At 40.7% G+C, this 18,802-nt stretch overlaps 1 non-coding gene and 2 pseudogenes across 1 annotated transcript; all 3 read left to right on the forward strand.

Annotated features, from left to right (window-relative positions):
• The first annotated feature begins 6,089 nt into the window (after positions 1 to 6,089).
• Positions 6,090 to 7,889, forward strand: LOC149513913 (18S ribosomal RNA; annotated as a pseudogene).
• Positions 7,890 to 8,193: 304 nt separating this feature from the next.
• LOC149513914 (5.8S ribosomal RNA) lies at positions 8,194 to 8,349 on the forward strand. The gene has a single exon (XR_016329447.1). It is a non-coding gene; the product is annotated as a 5.8S ribosomal RNA (ribosomal RNA).
• A 233-nt stretch (positions 8,350 to 8,582) lies between these two features.
• Positions 8,583 to 17,213, forward strand: LOC149513915 (25S ribosomal RNA; annotated as a pseudogene).
• Positions 17,214 to 18,802: the final 1,589 nt, after the last annotated feature.

The following is an 18,802-nucleotide window of genomic DNA, read 5'->3' on the forward strand; positions in this document are numbered from 1 at the left end:
ATCAACCTACGAAACTCAAGGGCTTAGCATAATTCTAGCTTGTCAAAGATTGTGCTATAGTATTAGACGTTCTAGAAACCCATAGATCTGATCTTCCCAGGACTATGTTTAGGCAATCTTACACATGGGTTTGATCGTGTGCTCGCACCCACTTTGATCATCAGTACCTGCACTTGGGTCTGACTGTGTGACTGCACATTGCTCACAAATGCATGCACCCGGACCTAGCTTAATTTTACCAAACCTGAAAATCTTGCTTGTGTCTTTGAAGTTTTGATTACTGCCCATACCACTGTTTTGGGTAGTTCCTTATGACCTAGGACTCTAGTAAGCCTTATGGCTTGGTTTGCTTAGTAGTCGAACCTTACCATACTAAAATTGAGACTATTCCTCAACTTAGAGAGAACCCTTAGGCTTGGACCAGCTTGCGAACCATGACACATACACATGCCTCAATTTATCTAAGTGTTCACCAGTGTCTAGACCTGAGCCTGACTCAATTTTATAAAACTTAAACACTGTGCCTAAGCCTCTAAAGTCTTGATCACTATCCATACCACTATTCTAGGCTAGTACCTCGTAACCTGGGCCTTCAGTAGGCCTTAAGGCTTGGTCCCCTTAGCAATCAAACCCTTTCCTATTAGAACTAGAACTGTTCCTCGACTCGGAGAGAACATTTGGGCCTGGACTAGTGTTTAGACCATGACATATGCACTTGCCTCGACCACCATTGAGACATGTTGGCCCTTAGTCTTTGCACATGCTTTGACCTCTATCGGCACATGCTAGCCTTTTGTATAAGTAGTTCCCTTAAACACTACTAGCATATGATGGGCCACACATCGAGCGTGGTATCCTGGGCCTAGACCACATCCCATGCACACTACCATCGACCAATTGGTGGGTTCAGGCACATCTTTACATTTTTGCCATGGGAATGCCATTTTAATGGCTTGTCAATTCATCTAAGCGCTCATTAGCGCCTGCACCTAGGGCTGGTTCAATTTCATGGAACCCGAACACCGCGCTTGAGCCTTTAAAATTTTGGTCACTACCCATACTACTATTTTTTGCTAGTGCCTTGCAACCTGGGTCTCCAGTAGGTCTCAAAGCCTAGTCCTCCTAGTAGTCGGACCCTTTTCTGTTAGAATTGGAATTGTTCCTCAACTTAAAAAAAACCCTTGGGCCTGAAGTAGCTTGTAAACCATGACACAAATACATGCCTTGACCACCATTAGGATATGTTAGCCCTTGGTCTTGGCACATACTTTGACCACTAATAGCACATGTTGGCCCTTTGTGTGAGCAGTTCCCTTGAACATCATCAACACATGCTAGGCCTTGCATTACACATGAGTATCCTGGGCTTGAGCCTCGCACAATGCATACCATGATTAGGCAGTCGGTGGGTTTTAGCACATCTTCACATTTTTGCCATGCCAATGCCATTTTTATGGCCTATAAACTCACATAAGCACTCACTAGTGCCCGCACTTAGGCTTGGCTCAATTTTACCAAACCTGAACACCGTGTTAAGCCTCTAGAGTCTTGATCACTGCTTATACCACTATTTTGGGCTAGTTCCTTATGACCTGGGCCTCTAGTAGGCTTCAAGGCCTAGTCCCCCTTATAATCGAACCCTTTCCTATTAGAACTAGAATTGCTCTTTGACTCAAAGAGAACCCTAGGCCTGGATCAACTTATGAATTATGAAGCATGCATATGCCTTGACCACCATTAAAAGATGCTGGCCCTTGGCCTTCGTGCATGCTTCGACCACCATTGGCACATGCTGGCCCTTTGTGCAATCAGTTCCCTTGAACATCAATGGCACCTGCTAGGCCACACACCAAGCATAGGTATCCTGAGCTTAGGTCACATACTATGCGTACCATGATCGAGTAGTAGATGGGTTCAGGCATATCTTTATATTTTTGCCATGCTAATGCCATTTTTATGGCTTGTAAATTCATATAATGCTTACTAGCTCCTGCACCTTGGTTTGGCTCATTTCCACTAAACTTGAACATCGTGCTTGAGCCGTTAGAGTCTTGATCACTGCCCTTACCACTATTTTAGGCTACTTCCCTATGACCTAAACTTTCAGTATGCCTTAAGGCCTGGTCTTTCTTGCTATCAGACTCTGTCTCACTAGAATTGGAATTGTTGCTCGACTAAAAAAGAGCCTCTAAGCCTAGACTAGCTTGCAAACCATGGCATATGCACATGAATCGACCACCATCGAAACATGTTAGCCCTTGGTCTTAGCACATGCTTCGACCATCATTGGCATATACTGGCCCTTTGTGTAAATAGTTCCCTCAAACACCCATCGACATATGCTAGGCCGTGCACCAAGTGCAGGTATCCTAGGCCATAGCCATGCACCATGTGCACCACAACCAAGTAGTAAGTGGGTTCAAGTGTCATGGTTCATAAGCTAGTACAGGCCAAAGGGTTCTCTTCAAGTTGAATAGTAGTTCAAGTTCTAGCGAGATAGAGTTTGACATCCAAGAGGAATAGGCCCTGAGGTTCACTAGATGTCTAAGTCATGGGGAACTAGCCTAAAACAATAGGGTAGGTAGTGATAAAGACTCTAGAGGCCTAGGGAAGGTGTTCAGGTTTAGTAGGATTGAGCTAAGCCCAAGGGTAGTTGTTGGTGAGCATTACACGAGCATCTAATCAAACCCAGGTAAGAGCATTAATGGTCAAAGAGTAGGTACACGATTGAGCCCAGGTGTGGGCACACCTGAACACAATCCTAGGAGGATCAATTTTTAGGGCTTCTAGAAGGTCGGATAATTAGCACAATTTTAGCAAGTCAAAGATTGTGTAGCAACACCAATCCCTTAGAATCAAGAATTGTATCTTATCTCCTAAAATCATAAGATTCAAGCCAGTGTAATCCCTAGAGTTTAAAAATGTATCTTGGCATTAATTGTAAGGTGACTCAGTTATAAATAGAGAGATTTTGACCCTTATTGTACGCACACTAGAACCATTAAGTAATAACATCCTTACTTTTGCCTTAAACTTTGTTTTATTCTTTTGTTAGCCTTTCTACAAGCACTTGTTGTAGCCTTTCATTTCACAACATACTAGGTGGCCAAGCCTTGTAGTCTAAAGTGTCCATACACCGTTCTTATGTTAGGCTAATTTGAGATGCGAAAAAGTCCATTCTTATGTCTTGGAGCTGTGCGAGCTTGAAGCTTGAGTCTCGACCAGTGATACAAGCACATCTTCATATTTTTGCCATGTAAATGCCATTTTTATGGCTTGTAAATTCATAAAACGCTAACCAACATCCACATGTAGGCTTGGCTTAATTCTGCCAAACCTGAACATCAGGCCTAATCCTCTAGAGTCTTGATCACTGCCTGTAAATTCATAAAATGCTAACCAACACACACACACCCCTTAGGCTTAGCTCAATTCTATCAAACCTGAACACAAGGCCTAAGCCTTTAGAGTCTTGATCACTACATGTTCCATTATTCTAGGCTAGTTCCCCATGACCTGGACCTTTAGTACACTTCAAGGCTTGATCCCCTTAACTTTCAGACCTTGTCCTACTAGAATTGCAACTGTTTCTCTACTCAAAAAGAACTTTTAGGCTTGGACCAACTTGCAGACTATGACATATGCACATGCCTCAACTGCCATCAAGACATGTTGGCCCTTGGTCTTGGCACATGCTTTAATTACCATTGACACATGTTGGCCCTTGGTGTAGGTAATTCCCTCAAATATTATTGGCACATGCTGGGCCGTGCATCATGCATACCATAACTGGGCAATAGTTAGGTTCAAGCACATCTTCATATTTTTGCCATGCCAATAGCATTTTTATGGCTTGTAAATTCATATAATAGTCCCCTATGCCTTCATGTGAAGTTTCATGGCAAGATGACTTATTTTTTATTTTTCATGATTTTTAAAATTTTTCATGGTTTGGGATTTTTTAAAATTCTTTTAAAAGGAGTTTTAGCCCTAAATTTAGTATACCTGATCCTTATATTTTTATAGGCATCCATAAAAAAATTCAGCTAAGAGCTCGAAGTGTAGAAGATCTTATGGCCATTTGAAGAAAGCATCCCTATTTTAGACACTTAAATGGCTATTGGTTGTAAACCTGTAAAAGCTCTTATGCTTTTTTAAGGGGTTGTGAGTTATTGAGGTTCCTTGGGGGACAAGGGGCCAATATAAGGGCTAAGGACTAGCACCCATTATACATTATGTGCACACACCCCTTGGCCCCATTCCCCAATTATTGGAACCCTCAATGCCATTGACTAGGTTCTCCAATGCTTTTTTAAGGGGTTGTGAGTTTTTGAGGTTCCTTAGGGGATAAGGGGCCAATATAAAGGCTAAGGACTAGTACCCATTATACATCATGTGCACACACCCCCTGGCCCCTTTCCCCAACTGTTGGAATCCTCAATGCCATTGACTAGGTTCTTCAACAATCCTCAAGGCCTAGAATCAAACTTTAGCCAATGCCTTGACCATCATCAGCACATGCTAGTACATGGTACAGGCACATGCCTTGACCATCATCAGCACAAGCTGGCTTTTGGTAAGGGCACCTACTTGACCACTACTGGCACTAGCTAGCTTTGGTGTGGGCAATTGCCTTGACCACTATGGGTACATACTGGCCCTTAGTGAAGGCACATGCCTCAATCAGTATCGGTAGAAAATAGCCTTTGGTATAGGTAGTTACCTCAAACACCATTGGCATATGCTGGCCCTTACTACAAGCACTTGCCTCAAACACCATCAACACATGCTGGGCCTTAGTAAGGGCATATGCCTCAACCACTATCAACACCTATAAACCCTCGTGCAATATATGCCTATTTGGAAGAAGTTCCCCATTATAGACACTTTAATATCTACTGTTAACATATTTGTAAAATCTATCATGCCTTTTAGGGGTGGTTGTCTGGTCTCCCTTTTTCCCCCATAAGGGAGTAGGTGTGCATGATAGGCTTGTTGTTGCAAACATCCATGGCAATGTCCCTAGCATAAAATCCAGGCCATGCATGCCTTCTGGTCATGTTGTCAAGCAACTAGTTGCTTTGGTGACCTATAGAAGCTTATGGCCTTAACTGGTTGGTGTGCATATGGAAAAAAGGCTCAGTTATGTCGAGCTCAAACCTATACCTATGATTAATGCTACCCTAAACCCCAGATCAAGTCCCTAAATCGGGCAACAGCTCTTTAAAGTGGTGTAAGCAAAAGTTGCAGTCATTGGCTTAGTCTAGCCAAGTCTCTTGAGTATTTGGTAGTCCTGTGGTCTTTTATTGTCGACCATAAAAATGCCTTGGCTTGGCCAAGCGTGCATGTAGCCCATGCTACCAAAGACCCTAGGAAAAAATCCCTAAATCAAGCAACAGCCCCTTAGGGTAGTGGTTACGGAGGTTTCATGTGCAGTCTTGGCTAGACCAAGCATTGGTGGTGTCATGCCATTATTGCCTATTGGATGGCAAGGGTAGTCTTATGGCCCATGCTCGTGTTTTTCCCATGCCAAGCGACTGTGGCATGGCCTCGTACATCATTTTTTCCTCTCGCTCATCAAGTAATTGATTGGGTGGGTTGTGGACTAGTGTGCATTGATGCTGCCATTTGTATGTAATAGGCATATAAGTGATGTTATGATTATGCATATTGGCAGGCTCCATACTCGATGCATCAAATTGTCAGCCCATCATCCTCTTTAATCTCCCCCCATATGGTCATCATCCTTGGGGGTGCAATCAGGATCCTATGCTACATACCTAAATTGATGGTAATTGGATGTCTGGCAATCCATCATTCTTCTTGTATCCTTAAGGGCTATGGGTCGAACCTCAATCATGTGTTGTATCCTAAGTGTGCCACCCAAACCTCTATAGCCACATTAGTGCACTAGTGTTTGATCATGCTATTGGATGTGGAATGTTTTATAGGTGCAAGCTCTCAACCCTTGCACATCTATTACTATGCATTTTACGAGCTTGACATGTACAATGCTTGTGTTTTGTGTTAGCTATCTCCATCACTCAGTGCATTGAGGCCCATGCAGTGCCAACATCCTGAAGGAATGCTACTTGGTTGATCCTGCCAAATAGCCATATTCTTGTCTCGAAGATTAAGCCATGCTTATGTAAGTTTGAACTAATTCAGATAGTGAAACTATGAATGGCTTATTAAATCAATTATCGATTATTTGATGGTATATACTACTCAGATAATTATAGTAATTCTAGAGCTAATATGTGCAACAAACCCCAACTTTTGGAAGGGATGCATTCATTAGATAAAAGTCTACATAAGCTTTGCCCATTACTCTGATGATTCATGATAACTCGATAGATCACATAGCCTATGTGCCAGAGACGCATCATTCAAAATTTTGCCCTATCAACTTTTGATAGTAGGACAATGGCTTACTATGATGGTGATGGATGATGGAGAATTAGGGTTTGATTCCAAAGAGGGAGCCTGAAAAATATTTACCACTTCCAAGGAAGGTAACAGGTGCACAAATTATCGAATCCTAACATAGGGAGGTAGTGAAAATAAATAAAAATACCAAGCTTTATGAGTCTAGTAATTGGAATAAGTACAATCTAAATCCCTTAATGGGGATCCATTGGAAGGTAAGTCTAGTGCTAGCAACTACGGCAATTCTAGCTCCAATAGCATATATTTAAGTTGTTGCAGTTAAAAAGCTTATAGTTAAAACTAGGATTGGGTCATTCGGTCCACCTCATAGTGAACACCAAGCTACTCTTCCATACTATTGGTGAGGCTCTCTTAGCCTTAATTGGCTAAGTCGTTCCTCGAACATTGTTACTTTGAAGAAATTAGAGTGCTCAAAGTAGACTTGTGCTTGTATACATTGGCATGGGATAACATCATAGGATTTCAGTCTTAATGTGTTGGCTTTCGAGATAGGAGTAATGATTAATAGAGACAATTAGGGGCATTCAAATTTCATAGTTAGAGGTGAAATTTTTGGATTTATGAAAGGTGAACAACTGCAAAAGCATTTGCCAAGGATGTTTTCATTAATCAATAATGAAAGTTAGGGCTAAAAGATGATCAAATACCATCCTAGTCTCAACTATAAATGATGTTGGCCAGGGATCGATGGATATTACTTTTAGAACTCCACCAGCACCTTATGAGAAATCAAAGTCTTTGGGTTCTGGGGGAGTATGGTTGCAAGGTTGAAACTTAAAGGAATTGGCAAAAGGACATTACCAAGAGTAGAGCCTATAGCTTAATTTAACTTAAGAAAGGGAAACTTACTAGGTCTAGACATAGTAAGGATTGACAGATTAAGAGCTTTTTTTTTATTCTATGGGTGGTGGTGCATGGCCGTTCTTAGTTGGTGAAGTGATTTGTCTAGTTAACTTCATGAAAGAACAAGATCTTAGCCTACTAACTAGGTACACAGAGGTGATCCTTGATGGTTAGCTTCTTAGAGGGACTATGGCCATTTAGGCCAAAGAAGTTTGAGGCAATAATAGGTTTGTGATACCCTTAGATGTTCTTGGCCACACACTTGCTACATTGATGTATTCAAAGAGTCTATAGCCTTGGCTGACAAGCCTGAGTAATCTTTGAAATTTGATCATGATGGGGATAGATCATTGTAATTATTGGTCTTTAACATGGAATTCCTAGAAAGCATAAGTCATCAACTCATGTTGAGTATGTCCCTACCCTTTGTACACCACCCATTGCTCTTACCGATTGAATGGTTTGATGAAGTGTTCAAATCATGGTGACATGGACAATTCCTTGTGACATCATGGGAAGTCCACTGAACCTTATCATTTAGAGGAAGGAGAAGTTGTAACAAGGTTTCAGTAGATGAACATATAGAAGGAACATCATCCAAAGGATCATTATCGAAACCCACTTAATGAATGACTCATAAACACATTAACAAAACATCGAAAGGGTGATGGTGCCTTCATGCCCTGAGCCCCTTTTAGCCTCAGGCAGGTGTGACACTTCATTCTACCTCTCGGAGGGGTGAAATGATTGGTATCGCTACCTGCGACTGAATAACAAAGCCATAGTGTGAATTGTACCAAAGAACCAGAATGAAAAAAAAATGCATGTGCCATCACCATCTTGTTCATGATGTGTGCATAGTCGGCATTATGACTCTTTTCGTCATGAAAAACTAAAAACGACTCTCGACAATGGATATCTCAACTCTTACATTAAAGAAGAATGTAGTGAAATGCAATACTTGGTGTGAATTGTAAAATCCTGTGAACCATCGAGTCTTTGAATGCAAGTTATGCCCCAAGCCATTAGGCTAAGGGCACGCTTGCCTAGGTGTCATGCACTGTCACCCCCTTTAAACCCCTGCCAATTGAGCTTTTGGTGAAAGGGGTAGAAGATGGCTTTTTGTGATCTTATCGATCATGGTTGGCCTAAAAGTGAGTCCTTGGCAATGATAGCACTGTGACCATTAGTGGTAAAGCCCCTAATGTGCCTCATCTTTGATGACATGTACTTGTTGTCCACCTAGACCCTATTAGATCCCCCGTATGACTTGGTCGATGCTCCTATCATGAGTTTAGGTTAGGCGGGATTATCCACTAAGTTTAAGCATATCAATAAGTGAAAGAAATGAAATTTACCAAGATTCCTCTAGTAATGACGAGCAAACTGAGAATAGCCTAGCCTGAGAATTGGACACCTTCGGTGTCTAAATTATAGTCTCGAGATGCATCCTCAATGGTAGACTGGGTTCAAGTACCCTAAAAAGGGGTGCCAAGAGGGTGAGCGCCCTATTGTGCCTAGACCATTTTGTAGCACTAGGCATTGTCTGTGAGTTGGGTTGTTTGGGAATACAGCCTTAATCGAGGGTTAAATTCTATCTAAGGCTAAAAATGGGTGAGATACTGATAGCAAACAAGTACCATGAGCGAAAGATGAAAAAGACTTTGAAAAAAGAGTTAAAAAGTGCTTAAAATTATTGAAAGGGAAGTAGATAGGGGTCGACAATACACCTTGATAAGATGTGGAACAGTGAGAGTCGATTCACTGATCAGCTCAAGGCATGGATCGACATGGGCCATGATGGTGGCCCAAGCCCAGGCTTTTGATATGCCTATAGAGATGTTATCGCTGTGATCATGGAATGCAACACACATCATCTCGGCGTGCCTCGACACTGGCATGCTTTAGGCATTAGCCTGTGGCTCACCATCTAACCCATTTTGAAACACAGACCAAGGAGTCTAACATGTGTGCTAGTCAATGAGCTAAAAAACCCATAAGGTGCAAGGAAGTTGATTGGTGGGATCTCTCACAGGTGCACCACCGACTAACCTTGAACTTTTTTACAAAGGGTTTGAGTGTGAGTTTGTTAGAGCCTAAAAAATGGTGAATTATGCCTAAACTAGGCAAAGCCAGATGAAACTTTGGTGAAAGCCTGTAGTGATAATGATATGCAAATCATTTGTATGACTTGGGTATAGGGGTGAAAGACTAATCGAACCATCTATAGCTGGTTCCCTCTAAAGTTTCCCTTAGGATAGTTAGAGCCCTTGCCATGTTTTATAGGGTAAAGCTAATAATTAGAGGCATTGGATGCACAACGCCCTTGATCTATTCTCAAACTTTAAATAGACAAGATGGCATGTGTCACTAGCTAAGCTTTCTCTTAATGAAGTAATAGACCATGTGGCATTTGGATGGATGCTTCCCCATAAATAGCAAAGGATAGTTTGATATGTAAATAGGCAACCAACAAGCCACAAATTAATCTCAAGAATATATAACAATATATTAGGCCATATTAGAAGCACATCAAGGCAACCTTCGATGTTCCCATAAGAAAAAAAACTATTTTATTAATATCAAGAAAGTATAACAAGTACAAAAAGAGCATTGAGTCTTCCCACCATCGTTGGGGCTAGAGAGGTAGCCCTAGATGGGTGGTCTAACATGTACCTTAGTCAGTGAGGTAGCCCAATAATATGTCAATTGCTCAACCCCTCTAAAGAGATTAAGAGATTTATACCGATGCTACTAAAAACCATTACAAAGTTTGAAATGGGGACATTTTTTCCAAGCCAATGAGATCTACCCTCTTTTTTGGCACCTTTACTTAGTCATGGCCCTACACATGGGTGGCTCATTACATCCTATGCCCGATTGTGGCCCTATACAAGGTTGGCTCATGACATCCTCCCCTACCTATTTTGTCGATGACTTCATTGACTTGTTGGCATAGAATTCTTCAATCTTTTGCTTGAATACTTAGAGGACATGATCTCTCTCCCAACTAGTTTCTTCTAGTCCTAAGCTCTCCCACTTCACTAAATATTCATGAACTATTCTTTGAGATACTCAAGATACCTTGTCAACTAAAATCTCTTTAACTCGATGTTCTGATGGTGGCTTCATGGTAATGGCAACTTTAGTTGATTCACCTCAACTTGTATCTCTGGGGTTTGCATGATAGGGCTTTAAGTTGTTCACATGGAACATTGGGTGCAGCTTCATCCATTTTGGTTGATTTTATAAGAGGCATTCCTAACTTTGGAAAGGATCTTCACTGCTTATGCTCCAACCTATGATCTTACTTCTTTAGGAACCTGGTTTGTTCGGGCACTAATCTGACAAGAACAAGATCACCAACTTTCAATTGCTGTGCTTTTTGGCCTTTATTTGCCCATTTCTTCATGTAGTTCGATGCCTTCTCTAAGTCTGCTTGCACAATTTCTATGTTTTGTATTGATTTTTTACTAAGATTGAAGGCTCATGGATTTTTCCCTCGATATTGCTCAAGGGATGTATGTAGTGGTCTTCATAGTTATTCAGTGGCCACTTCAAATGGACTTTTGTTTATGGAAGAACACTTGTTGGAATTAAAACAAAGCTGAGCTACATCCAACAATAAAGGCTAATTCTTCTGATTAGCTTGAACAAAGTGTTTTAAGTACTTCTCTAATAACCCATTAAATCATATAGTTTGACCATTAGCTTGCAAGTGATACTTGAAAAGATATTGAGCTGAGATACCAAGATCTTGAAAAATTCTCTCAAGAATGACCTAGTGAATCTTGGATCCCTGTCACTAACAATGTTTTAAGAAAGGCCCTAATACTTGATTACATGTTTAAATATTATTCAGGCCATATCTTCCATGATGTAATACTTTTGGGCGAGAATCAATGTAGCATTTTTAGAGAAACGGTCAATCACTACTAGAATAGACACAAGATCACCAACCTTAAAAAGGCCCAATATGAAGTAAAGGGAGAAGCTTGCCCAAGGTCTTGTGGGCATAAGTAATGGTTCAAGTATGCTTGTTGATTTCTTCTTTTCAACTTTGTCCTGTTGGCAAATGAGTCTTTGTATAGTCCATCACATCTTCCCATATGTGAGGCCAACAATAGCATTGTTTCAATAAAGCCAAAGTATGTTGCCAACCAGGGTGACTAGCATCTATCTTAGACCTCTTACTTTTGGCATAAACAACCAAGGACCTTTTGTCAATAAGACCTTATTTTCTTGCCAAAAATACTTGGACTTCCCTTCTTCTACTAGCTCCAGGATGGCATTGGCCTATGGGTCTTTCTTCAAATTATCTTTAATTAGCTTACGAATATCTGTTGTGACTTTACTAGCTACCATCGAGGCAATCTCCTCAGGGCAGCTAGCTTTGCCTATCTATTCAGTGCATCTACCATTTAATTGGTTATTCTAGTTGTGTGCTCAAAACAAAATTCAAATTCGGCTAGAAACTCTACCATCTAGCTTGCTTAACCATGAGCCTTAGTTGGGTGAAAAAATGACTAACCGCCGCATTGTCTATCTTAACTACAAATTGTGAACCTAAAAAATAATGATGCCATGGTTTCAAACAATGGATTACTATTAGAAGTTCTTTCTTTTGAGCCATATATCACTTTTTAGCTTTGCTTAACTTTTGACTTTCAAATGCTATAGGGTGCCATTTTTGTAAAAGCACTCCCCCAATAGCAAAATTAGATACATTTGTTTGAACTTTAAAAGGCTTCCTAATGTAAGGTAGAGTTAAGACAAGGTCCTTCATCATGGCTTGAAGAAAGCCCTCAAAAGCCTCTTGACATTCACTTGTCCATCTCTATTTATGCTCTTTTTTCAATAGCTTTATGAGAACAATGATTCTACGAGAGTATCCTTCTATAAATCTCTTATAATAGTTAGCTAACCCCAAAAATGAGTTGAGTTCTCCTAACATTCTTTGATGTTACCCAATCCTTGATAGCCCTAACTTTTTCCATGTCCATTCAAATGTGGCCTTATTCAACATTATAGCTTAAGAAGTGAATTCATGTTTGAGCAAATGCGCTTTTCTATCTTTTAACTTACAACTGATGGTCTTATAGTATTTGAAACACAAGATGTGGGTGCTTTTGGTACTCTTCCAAGATAGAACTATAGACCACTATGTCATCTAAATGATGACCACAAACTTGTCAAGATAGTCATGGAACATCTAATTCATCAAGGTACAAAATGTGGCTGGGGCATTAGTCAATCCATAAAGCATAAGAAGAAATTCAAATGCACCATACTGCATTACACAAGTGGTTTTTGGCTTATCTCTTTTAGCAATTCTAACTTGATGATAGCTAGATCTCAAGTCTAATTTGGAGAAACACTTGGCCTAGCTTAGTTGATCAAACAAATCTGTAATAAGAGGAATAAGATATTTGTTTCTCACAGTGACTTTGTTCAATGCCCTACAGTCCATACATAACCACGAACTCTCATTAATCCCATCTTTGTAAATTGGCATAGCCACATAAGAAGGCTCCCTTCTCTTTACTCATTTCTTGAATTGTAATGTTGAAATCATTTTCTTCCTACTCTTATGGAGGATTGTGGCTAACACAATACATAAGTTTTCCCCCAAGAACAATAAATAACAAGCAGTAGGGATTGGGATCGCCTGAGCCAACATCATGAAGCCTAATTCTAGGACAACATCAAAGTCATCCATGAGGGAAATCATGAAGTCTACATTTCCATCCCATGGCCCTAACTTGGTCATCACACTCTTGGAGCTTCCACTGATCACAAAGGCTAACGAGTTAACCGCTTTCATTTACCCATAGTCTTTATTAACCTAGAGACCACACTTTTTTTCTTTCTCTAGTATGATGAAGGTATCAATTGCACCTATATCTACCATGGCTTTTATGGTTTTACCATTGAGTACTAGGTCCACATACATTGAACCTCTCACAGATTCTTTCTTTATCATGTTTAGTTGGGTACAAAAGGCATTAAGGAACCATATTGAGCCCATCCATGATGGCTTCTATTTAACTTCTTCAATAGTTTTGACTACTTTGGAGGATTCTTGAAAGGAGACTCTCAAAGCATTAAAGGCACTTCTACGTGGGCATTTGGCTACCTGATACAACCCCTTGCATATAAAACAAGCTAGTAGTTGCTTCAAATTCAAAATTTGATACATTGTTTACCTTGGGTTAGGTATTGTCTCAACCAGAAGGCCTCTTATCTAATCCTTCATTGAAGGGTCTATCTACTTTGACCATCTTTCTGCCATTCCCGAAGTTAAAGTTATTACCACCTGATAAAGGGCTCTTTCATTTTGAGGGGGCATTGTTATAGTCATTAAGACATTTGGTGGCAGCCATGGTCATGGCCATATCTTGCACCTTTTATCTTTGTAATTCCATCATAGCCCAAGGTTTAAGGCCTTCAAGGAATTAGAACATCTTGTATTTTTTAGACTTATCTCTAATGTCCAACATCGAGGTAGAAAAGCTCCTTACAAACTCTCACATTGTTCTTGTTTACACCAATTCTGGAAGCATCATTCGGGCCATATACTCCACATTCTCAGGGAAGAACTCATTTTTCAACTCTTGCTTAAGATTTGGCCAAGTTTTAATAAGGCATTCATTACTTACAAATTTTGAACACCACCATAGTTTGGCATCTTTGGCAAGGTATATTGAAGCCATTGCAACCTTATCCTCCTCTGATTATGTGTGCATAGCTTAAAAGAATTGTTCTATGTCAAACAGGAAGTTCTCAAGCTTTTTAACATCTTTTACCCCATCATTACATCGAGGCTCTAGCATTTTGGCCCTTTTCCCTTTCTCTATGAGCTAAAACTTGACCTAGCCATAGCCATTTGTAGCATACTCACTTGGGCCTTAAGCTCCTCAAACTCTCTCTAGAGGATGCTCAAGGCATTTTTGGTCTCCTCACCCAAGCTATGTAGAGTATCAGATAACTCCTATTGGGATATCTTGATCCCCTTTACTGGATCATGAGTTACCATATGAACTTTTAGGGTAGCGACCATGGCCTCAAGCTCTTCGATCCTTTGTTGATCATTAAATCCACCACTCATAGCCATTTTATCAATTGTCTAGCACTTCTCAATTGTGCTCTAATACTATATGTCATAGGCTAAGCTTTCTCTTAATGAAGTAATAGACTATGTGGCACTTGGATAAATATTTCCATACAAGTTAGCTGAGGATAGTTTGATATATAGGCAACCAACAAGCCACAAGTTAATCTCAAGAATACACAACAATATATCGACGTCTAATGGGAGCCAACTAAGGTAACCCCCGATGTTCTCATAAGAAAAAAATATTTTATTAATATCAAGAATAGTACAATAAATACAAAAAAAGCATTGAGTCTTCCCACCATCATTGAGTTCAGAGGGGTAGCCCTAAATGGGTGGTCTAGCACATACCTTAGCTAGTGAGATAGCCTAACAATATGTCGACTGCTCACCCCTTTAAAGAGCTTAAGAGATTTTACACCTATGCTACCATGAACCATTACAAAGTTTGAAATGGGGACACTTTTTCCTAGCCCATGAGATCTACCCTCCACCTTGGCACCTCTACTCAATCATGGCCTTATACATGGGTGGCTCATGATAGCCTATGCCCAGTCATGGCTTTATACAATGTTGGCTCATGACAGCATGGTTGCTTTGTTTAGCCGTGCCACAGAATCGAGAGCTCTAAGTAGGCCATTTTTGGTAAGTAGAATTGGTGATACGAGATGAACTAGAAGCCAAGTTATGGTGCCCAATTGTGCTATAACCTAGAACCCATAAGGGGTGTTGGTTGATTAAAACAGTAGGATGGTGGTCATAGAAGTCAAAATCCACTAAAGAAATATGAAACAAGTCACTTGCAGAATCAACTAACCCAAAAAATGGATGGCACTTAAGCACGTGACCTATACCTAGCTGTTGGGGCAAGGGCCAAGCCTCGATGAGTAGGACAACACAACAGTCGTGGCAAAACCCAGGGTGTGAACCTAGGTGGAGTGACCATCGGTACAGATCTTGGTGGTAGTAGCCAATATTCAAATGAGAACTTTAAAGGTCGAAGAGGGGAAAGGTTTCATGTGAATGGCACTTGTACATGGGTTAGTCGATCTTAAGAGAAAGGGAAAGCTCATCTGATAGCATGTCTAGCATGAGTTTCAAAAGGGATTTAAGTTAAAATTCCTTATTCAGGATGCAATAGCTAACGACAATATTAGGGAGTTTGGAGAAGTCGACGGGGGCCTTAGGAATAGTTTTCTTTTTTGTTTAATGGCTTGCCTACCCTGGAAATGGCTTTGCTAGAGGTAGGGTCCAACAACCAAAAGAGCACCACATGTCTTATGGTGTCAAGTGTGCCCTTGGTGGCCTTTAAAAATCTAAAGGACCAAGTGCCATCCATGCCTAGTCATACTTATAACTGCATCAGGTCTCTAAGGTGAATAGCTTCTAGTCGATGGAACAATATAGGCAAGGGAAGTCACAAAATCGATCCATAACCTTGGGAAAAGGATTGGCTCTAAGGGTTGGGCATGGGGGTCCCAATCTTAAACCCGTTGTATCGATGCATTGCTCAATCTACTCTCATGATGAGAGCAGATTGCCATGTGCTAGTCAAAGGGACTAGCAATTGCTCCCTTAAGGGCCTTCCCTAGGTGAGAGCGATCAAATTAGAATTGGTATAGACAAAGGGAATCCAACTATTTAATTAAAACAAATCAATGCAATGGTTTCTGCATATGCTCACATAATGTGATTTCTACCCAGTGCTTTAAATGTCAAAGTGAAGAAATTCAAACAAGCATGGGTAAATGACAAGAGTAACTATGACCCCTTTAATGTAGCCAAATGCCTCATCATCTGATTAGTGTTTCACATGAATAGATTAATGAGATTCCCACTATCCCTGTCTGCTATCCATCAAAACCATAGCCAAGGGAATAGGCTTGGAAGAATCAACAGGGAAAGAAAACCTTGTTGAGCTTGACTATAGTCTGACTTTAGGAAATGACTTAAGAGGTGTAGGATAAATGGAAGGCCTCAAGTGAAATTGAAATACCACTACTTTTAATGTTATTTTACTTATTCCATGAATTGGAAGTGAGGCATGACCCCTTATTTTGGACCCAAGGCTGGCCTTGGTCAATCAATCTGGGCATAAGACATGTCAAGTAGGGATTTTGGCTGAGATAGCACATCTGTTAAAAGATAACATAAGTGTCCCAAGATAAGCTCAACAAGAACAAAATCTCACATGGAATAAAAGGGTAAAGGCTCATTTGATTTTGATTTCTAGTACAAAAAATGAACCATGAAAGTGTGGATTATAGATCCTTTAGACCTTCAGAATTTGAAGCTAGAGGTGTTAGAAAAGTTACCATAAGGACAACTAGCTTGTGGCAGCCAAGCATTCATAGCGATGTTGTTTTTTGATCCTTTGATGTCAGCTCTTCCTATCATTGTGAAGCAAAATTCACCAAGTGTTAGATTGTTCACCCACCACTAGGGAATGTGAGCTAGGTTTAGACTGTCATGAAGCAAGTTAATTTTACCCTACTAATGGCAACATCGTGATAGTAATTCAACCTAGTATGAGAGAAACCAATGATTTACACAATTGGTCATTGTGCTTGGTTGAATAGCTAGTGGCACAAAGCTACCATGCGTTGGATTATGACTAAATGACTTTAAGTCAAAATCCAAGCTAGAAGTGACACACGTGCCCATCACTTGATTGTCGACTTGTCATAAGGGCTAGCCCTTTGTGTAAGTAGTTACCTTGAACACCATCAACACATGCTGGGTTACACACTATACACCCCATGACCTGGTAAGGTGGGTTCAGGCACATTTACTATGCCAATGCCATTTTTATGGCTTCTAAATTCATATAAGCACTCACTAGCACTTGCACCTGAGCCTGGCTTAATTTTATTAAACCTAAACAATGTGCCTAAGACTTTGGAGTCTTGATCACTATCGTACCATTATTTTAGGCTATTTCCCCATGACTTGGGCCTCCAGTAGGCCATAAGTTTTGGTCCTTTTGGTAGTTGGACCCTATCTTACTAGAATGCTCCCTTACTTTGAGAGAACCCCTAGGCTTAGACCAGCTAGTGGACTGTGACACATGCACATGCCTTGACCACTTTTGGGACATGTTGGCCCTTAGTCTTGGAACATGCTTTGACAACCATCGACACATACTAGTCCTTTATGTAGGTAGTTCCCTCAAACACCATTGGCATATGCCAAGCCGTACACCATGTATAGGTATCCTAGGTCAAGCTGCTCACTTTGCACACCATGATTGAAAAGTAGAAGGGTTATAGCACATCGTAATTTTTCTTTCATGCCAATGCCATTTTTATGGCTTGTCAATTCATCTAAGTGCTCACTAGCACCCATACCTGGGCTTAGCTTAATTCCACTGAACTTGAACACTATTCCTAAGCCTCTGAAGTCTTAATCATTGCTCATACCATTATTTTAGGGTAGTGCATTGTGACTTAGGCCTCCAATAGGCCTCAAGGCCTAGTCCCCCTAGCAATCGAACCCTTTCCTACTAGAATAGGAACTGTTCCTTAACTTAGAGAGAACCCATAGGCTTGGACCAGCTTATAAATTGTGACACAAGCATATGCCTCAATCACCATCAAGGCATGTTGCCCTTGGTCTCTATCCATGCTTCAACCACCATCAACACATGCCAGCCCTTTGTGTGGGTAGTTTTCTCAAACACCATCAACACATGCTAGGCCATGCACCACATGCGAGTATCCTGGCCTTGGGCTACGCACAATGCGCACCATGACCAGGCAATAGGTGGGTTTAGCCCCATCTTCATATTTTTGCAATGCGAATGCCATTTTTATGTTTTGTAAATTCACATAAGCGCTCACTAGGGCCTACACCTAGGCCTGACTTAATTCTATCAAACTTGAACATCGTGCTTAAGCCTTTTGAGTTTTGATCACATCTCGTACCACTATTTTAGGCTAATTCCCTATGGCTTGGGCCTCTAGTAGGCTTCAAGGCTTGGTCCACCTAGTAATCAAACCATTTTCCACTAGAACTAATACCATTCTTTAACTTAGAGAAAACTCTTAAGCTTAAATAGCTTGTGGGTGACACATGTACATGCCTCGACCACCATTGGGACATGTTGAACCATGGTCTTCTCACATGATTCGACCACCATCGGCATATACTAGCCCTTTGTGTAGGTAGCTCCCTTGAACACCATTGGCACATGCTAGAATGCACACCAAGCATAGATATCCTAGGCTTGAACCATACACTATGCGTACCATGATCAAACAGTAGGTAAGTTTAGGCACATCTTCATATTTTTACTTTGTCAATGCCATTTTTATGGCTTGTAAATTCATATAATGCTCACCAGTGCCCGTACCTAGGTTTGGCTCAATTCTGCCAAACCTAAACATCGTGCTTGAG

Source organism: Durio zibethinus, chromosome 17, assembly GCF_047325235.1.
Source record: "Durio zibethinus cultivar Kanyao isolate XHJ-2024 chromosome 17, ASM4732523v1, whole genome shotgun sequence".
Lineage (NCBI taxonomy): Eukaryota > Viridiplantae > Streptophyta > Magnoliopsida > Malvales > Malvaceae > Durio > Durio zibethinus.